The sequence below is a fragment of the Triticum aestivum genome, chromosome 4D (assembly GCF_018294505.1).
Source record: "Triticum aestivum cultivar Chinese Spring chromosome 4D, IWGSC CS RefSeq v2.1, whole genome shotgun sequence".
NCBI classification, from domain to species: domain Eukaryota; kingdom Viridiplantae; phylum Streptophyta; class Magnoliopsida; order Poales; family Poaceae; genus Triticum; species Triticum aestivum.
In genome coordinates, this window is record NC_057805.1 from 269833325 (window position 1) to 269840257 (window position 6933).

Genomic DNA, 6933 nt, shown 5'->3' on the forward strand with positions numbered 1-6933 from the left:
GCGCCGGCGAGGTCCGGCCGGCTCGGGGTCCGGCGAGGCGGCGAAGACGGCGAGGCGGCGGGGCGTGGTCGCGGGAGGAAGGAGGCGTCGGGCGGCGGGGGAGCCGCGCGCGGGCCGGCGGCGGCGCCGGTGAGGAGGCGACACATGGCACACTATGGTTGGTCGGGCGCGGCAGCGGGGATGCGTCTGCCTGGAGTGGACACGTCCGGTGGCGGCGGGGGACGATTTTTGCTAGGGTTTCGCCCGGATTTCGGAGGGGGGAGGTGTTTATATAGGCATAGGGAGCTAGGAGACTCCAAATGGAGTGCGGTTGTCGCCCACACGATCGTGATCGAACGACCTAGAGCATGGATGTGACTTAGATGGGTTTTGGGCTGTTTGGAGGGGGCTTTTTCTGTAACACACAAAAGGACTTTGCGGTTACCCGGTTAACCGTTGGAGTACCAAACGACCTCTAAATGGCACGAAACTTGACAGGTGGTCTACCGGTGGTATACCAGGGCCACTTGGCAAGCCTCGGTCCATTCCGAGAACGTTTAACACCCGCTCACGGAAGGAAAACAAGAGGGGTGCGCCGGAGGAGGTGGGAGTGCCGGATTGCAAAACGGACAACGGGGGAAATGCTCGGATGCATGAGACGAACACGTATGCAAATGAGATGCACATGATGACATGATATGAGATGCATGACATGAACAAAATGCAAAACGAAAGACAAAACCCGACCACGAAGGGAATATCATAACACATAGCCGAAAATGGCAAGAGTTGGAGTTACAAATATGGAAAGTTACATCCGGGGTGTTACACGTTCAAAAGAAGCAATCCGGGCCCGTCCAGTTTGGACCGCATACTCGATCGCTCGTGTCAAATTCATGGCACCCCCGATAAACCAGCCTACCACACCAACGGAGAATGCTGGGTGTTCATACAGGCCGGCAAGTTGAATGCCGAAAACAAGGAAAAGGGGCTGCATAGTGACGACGAGGAGGAGCCCCGGCCGACGAACACAGGAGGACAAAAGAAATTTCCTCCCCAAGTGAAAACGGTGAACATGATATACGCAACCCATATTCCCAAGCGGGAATGGAAGCGTGCACTAAGGGACGTCTATGTGATGGAGCCAGTCGCCCCAATGTTCAACCCATGGTCCTCTTGTCCGATCACGTTCGATCGCAGGGACCACCCCACCAGTATCCGTCAAGGCGGTTCTGCCGCATTTGTCCTTGACCCCATCATTGACGGATTTCACCTAACTCGAGTCCTTATGGATGGTGGCAGCAGCCTGAACCTGCTCTATCAGGATACAGTGCACAAAATGGGTATAGACCCCTCGAGGATCAAACCCACAAAAACCACCTTTAAAGGTGTCATACCAGGTGTAGAGGCCTGTTGCACGGGCTCAATCACACTGGAAGTGGTCTTCGGATCTCCGGACAACTTCCGAAGCGAGGAGTTAATCTTCGATATCATCCCCTTCCGCAGTGGCTATCACGCACTGCTTGGACGAACCGCATTCGCCAGATTCAACGCGGTACCGCATTATGCATACCTCAAGCTCAAAATGCCAGGACCTCGCGGGGTTATAACAGTTAATGGAAACACTGAACGCTCGCTCCGTACGTAGGAGCACACCGCTGCCCTTGCAGCAGAAGTGCAAAGCAGCCTTCTGAGGCAAACCGCCAATTCGGCGAAAAAGCCCCCGGACACCTTCAAGCGAGTCCGGAGTACCCAGCAACAGGATCACCAGGCACGTTCGGAGCTCGCCTAGCAATTCGGCCTCCATCCTAGTCCCAGTTAAGCGGCAAAATTTGCGCTGTGCGTACATAATTACGCACTCAAGATACCATGGGCCTAGGCGGAGGCACGGCTACGGCACGGCCCACAATGTGGCTCGACCGCTTCAGGACCCATATACCTTTAACATTTTCTTCCTTTCAGGCCCCTATTCTCTGAAGGCCTTCTCCGATCGTCTGATTATCGGACCCGTCACAGGAAGGAAACACCAAGGAAGCAAGAAGCTTTGACGTACAAGGGAATCCCCAGGTGGTCTCTGATAACGATCGCTATACCTGTTTTGCATACCCACACGCAACTTGCCGTTGGATAGGACATGTCAAATAGTCCTATTTTTTACTTATTGCACTACCTGTATGCATACGCTTTGACGTATCATTTAAATAACAATGTACAACATTAGCTCATTATTGCATTCCTTCATCTTTTTTCCCTGTCTGCTTATTTACAACAAATTGCACCCGTACATTCTGATACGTCCAGTGCGCCAGGGGCTTCAGTGTACCCCATAACACGGCATGAAAAGTCCGAACACTTTCGAAAGTGCGGCACCCCGAACTTATAGCATTATATGCATCAGCTCCGAATCATGTCTTGGGTCAATAGTTGGGTTTGCCCGGCTCCCATGTTTTGGTACCTTACGTTCCACTATATCGGCTAAGGTAGCATTGGGAGAACTACTGCGATTGTGTCCCGGTTCTTCCGGACGAGCACCTCAGTAGAGAAAGCCGAAAACTGACTGTCATGATGCGGCGAGAGCTGGTCGCTGTTCGAGAGGTCTCAAATCCTTAAAGATATTTTCCGCTTCGGGCGAGGAGTCGGCCTTGTCCAATTTAGGCGTACATAGCGCCCCAAGTTCGGCCTTCCGAATACTAGGTGCTTCGCCAAAATTAAAAATTGTAGACTTCTATGCCTAAGTGAGAGTGATAAAGCTTTATAGTCCGATTGCTTGGTTCGTTGTGCTGAACACCTCCTTCGAAGGACACAAAACTGGGATAAAGAGTGATCAGGTTTATCCCGAACACCTCAGTACTAGTTACATGGGGGCAGAAGCCGACGACTGGCCAACTCTCAGATTTTATAAACGGCCGCACAGAAGGTAATATTTTAAATTAACAAGCGTTACATAGCACACATGAACTCGTTTCATATTACAGGATCACATGAGTACATTCATTCAAATATTACATCCTTAGCACATTCCTCTGCCACAAGGCGAGCACCCTTCAGGACACTGTCATAATACTTTTCGGGGTGGCGATGCTCCTTGCCCTCCGGTGGCCCCTCCTTCACCAGCTTTTCGGAGTCCATCTTCGCCCAGTGCACTTTCGCCCGGGCAAAAGCTTTGCGCGCACCTTCAATGCAGACGGACCGCTTTACGACTTCAAACCTTGGGCAGGCATTCACAAGCCGCTTTACCAGGCCGAAGTAGCTGCCAGGCAGGGGCTCGCCAGGCCACATCCGGACTATGAGACCCCTCATGGCCAGTTCGTCCGCCTTGTGAAGCTCCACCAGTTGCTTCAACTGGTCGCACAAGCGCATCGGATGTTTGGGCCCAGTATATTGAGACCAGAACAACTTCTCCATCGAGCTCCCTTCCTCGGCGCGGTAGAACTCTGCGGCATCCGATATGCTGCGGGGCAGATCTGCGAACGCTCCTAGAGAGCTCGGAATTCGGGTAAGTAAAAGGAAAGTTTCCTTCACATGCTTGCTTTGCATAATGAATGCCTTACCCGCTGCTATCTTCTTGACCGCCTGAATCTCCTGGAGCGCCTTTTGGGCTTCGGCCTTGGCATTTTGTGCGTTCTCGAGGGCCTTCGCAAGCTCGGCCCTTGCGTCTTGGAGTCACACTCCAAGGACTCGTATTTCTTGGCAAAATCATGGAACTCTTGTTGAACCTCGCCGACTCGGGCCTCTTGCTTCTCGCGCTCGGTGCGCTCCTTGGCCGCTTTGTCTTCGGCCTCGGACAGCGCCTTCTTCAAGGCCGCCACTTCGGTCATGGCCCCTAGCAAAATTCATGACGATCCTATGATCAAACAACCACCTTCTTTTTTATCGATATACAGACGGGGTATCACTTACCTTTGTTCTCATCGAGCTGCCTCTTGGTAAGGCCGAGCTCTTCCTCGGACTGCTCAAGGTCCAGCTTCAGTGCGGAGACCTCCGCCGTACGAGCGGCAACGGCCAACAGCGAAGCCTGCTTATTCACGTAGACACATTCTGATTAGACTCCTGCGGTTATTATTTGATCCTCTGTTCGGCTTTCCTTTGCGAACACCAAAATAGAGCATCAGGGGCTACTGTCTATGCTGTAACATTTTCTCATAATTTTATTACTTACCTCAAAGCCTGTTAGGAGGCTGGCGCAGGCTTCAGTCAGTCCGCTTTTGGCGGACCGTACCTTCTCGACCACCGCACTCATGATAGTGCGGTGCTCTTCGTCAATGGAAGTGCCGCGAAGCGGCTCCAGCAAATTGTCCGATGCCTCTGGATGGACAAAGGCCATCGGCACAGATGGCTCGCCCCCCTTTGCGGGGGGTCGCCTGACAGAATCCGGAACCACTAGAGGTTCCGGCGCAGTATTCGGCTGGGGGCTAAACTTGCTGTCCCTGTCATTAGAGCCCATGGGAGTCTTGCCCCCCCATGCGCCCAGCGTTTGGGATGTCACCTTGGGGCGCCTCCAGAACTACCTCCCCTTTGTTTGGTGCCCTTTGAGACAACACCTCGACGTTGTCCGTAGGGCGGGGGGAGGAGGCGGTCGGGAGTGCATCGCTGTTCATCTCCGACTGGCCCAAAGACTCATCCGAAGAGGATACGTCGATATGGGCTTTGGATGGACTGCATGATCATGTTTGGCATGATAAGAAGCAATAAAACGAAATATACCAGAACTATTATGGTATCCCGATACTTACGACTTCATCAGGGGCTTGTCCTTGGGTAACCACTCCTCATCACTGAAAGCGGCCGCTGTGGAGCAGTCCGGAAGGAGGGTCCTTTCCTTCTTGTACCCTTCAGCCTCCCCAGATGGGGCGGCCTTCCTTCTCTTGTCTCCCCCGGCTGGGGGGGAGAACTATCCTCTTCCTCCTCATTTTCGTGGGAGGAGGGCGCCTCGGTGTTATCGGACGATGAGTCCGATACAACCTTGCGCCGGAGACCTTTCCTGGTCCCCGCGGCCTTCTTCTTGGCCTTCTTCTCCGGCGCCTCATAGGGCGCCGGAACCAGCATCTCCATCAGGAGAGCCCTTGCTGGATCTTCTGGCAGTGGGGCCGGACAATCGATCCGCTCCGCTGTCGCGACCCAGTCCTGTTAAATGCCGTGGAGGCTCAGATCCCTCACAGGATTATACTGGGGAAAGGAACATCTTATGAGATATAAGGAGCTTACCGGATTGGCAGGGCGCTTTGCGCTGAGTCCACGATCCTCGGTAAGGGGAGGAGGTACCTCGACGGACTTGAACAGCACCTTCTAGATGTCTTGGTGCGCCGTGTCGAAAATCTCTCGTAGCGTCTGGTGCTTAGCCGGGTCGAACTCCCACATATTGAATGCCCGTCTTTGACACGGGAGGATCCGGCGGAAGAGCATGACCTGGACCACGTTGACAAGCTTGATTTTCTTTCTTATCATGTTTTTAACACAGTTCTGGAGTCCAGTCAGCTCCACCGATGAGCCCCAGGATAGGCCCTTCTCTTTCCAGGACGTGAGCCGCATGGGGATGCCGGATCAAAATTCGGGGGCACCACCCAGTTGGTGTCGCGTGGCTCGGTGATGTAGAACCACCCTAATTGCCACCCCTTCACGGTCTCCACGTAGGAGCCTTCGAGCTACGTGACGTTGGGCATTTTGCCCACCATGGCGCCCCCGCACTCCGCTTGCTGGCCAACCACCACCTTCGGTTTCGCGTTGTAGGTCTTCAGCCACAGGCCAAAGTGGGGCCTGATGCGGAGGAAGGCCTCGGACACGATGATAAACGCTGAGATGTTGAGGATGAAATTGGGGGCCAGATCATGGAAGTCCAGCCCGTAGTAGAACATGAGCCCGCGGACAAATGGGTGGAGGGGAAATCCCAGCCCGCAGACAAAGTGGGTGAGGAATACAACCCTCTCGTGGGGTTCTGGAGTAGGGACGATCTGCCCCGCGTCTGGGAGCCGGTGCGCGATGTCTGCGTCCAGGTATCTGGCTTCCCAGAGCTTTGTAATGTTCTCCTCCATAACGCAGGAGACCATCCACTTGCCTCCCGCTCCGGACATGTTTGGAGTGGTTTTGCGGAGAAAATGCGAACTTGCCGTTGGAGCTCGAGTGCGAGAGAATGGATGGGTAGGGAAGAAGAAGGCGTGGGTGAAAAAGAGGAGTCCTTGTCCCTTTATAAGGGCGGTAGAAACTATGCGCCTCCCCACTTGCCTGGTAAACTCGCTTATTCCCCAAGCGTCGTGATTGATGGCGCGGTTGGGTTACCCACGCCCGTATTGATGAGAATCCCGTGATAAGGGGACACGATCTCTGCTTCGACAAGATGTTCCAGGAAAACCGCCTCGCAATATGTGCAGTAGCTGGTCAAGAAAAACGGTTCGAATATTGACCGGGCCATGGCATGATGTCACGCTATGAAATTTGTTAGCAGATTAGATTTGTGGGATATTGTACTCTCTACGGTGGTACGTGGAATTTGTTTTGCAGAGCCGGACACGATCCTTGTGTTCAAAATCTTCTATGGAGTATTCGGAGGAGGAACCCGCCTTGCAATGCCGAAGACAATCTGCGCGCCGGACTCATCGTCATTGAAGCCTGGTTCAGGGGCTACTGAGGGAGTCCTGGATTAGGGGGTCCTCGGACAGCCGGACTATATACTTTGGCCGGACTGTTGGACTATGAAGATACAAGATTGAAGACTTCGTCCCGTGTCCGGGTGGGACTCACTACTAGGAAAAGGCCTACCAATGGCGCACCAGTTTTGCCTACTAATGGCGCACTACTGGTGCGCCACTAGTACCATGCCACTAGTATTAAATACTAATGGCGCACCACTGATGCGCCATTAGTATCTGGTATACTAATGGCGCATCACGCCGTGCGCCATTAGTATAGACCAACATGCGCCATTAGTGTGCCTCCCAGGGGGCGATATTTACACATGTG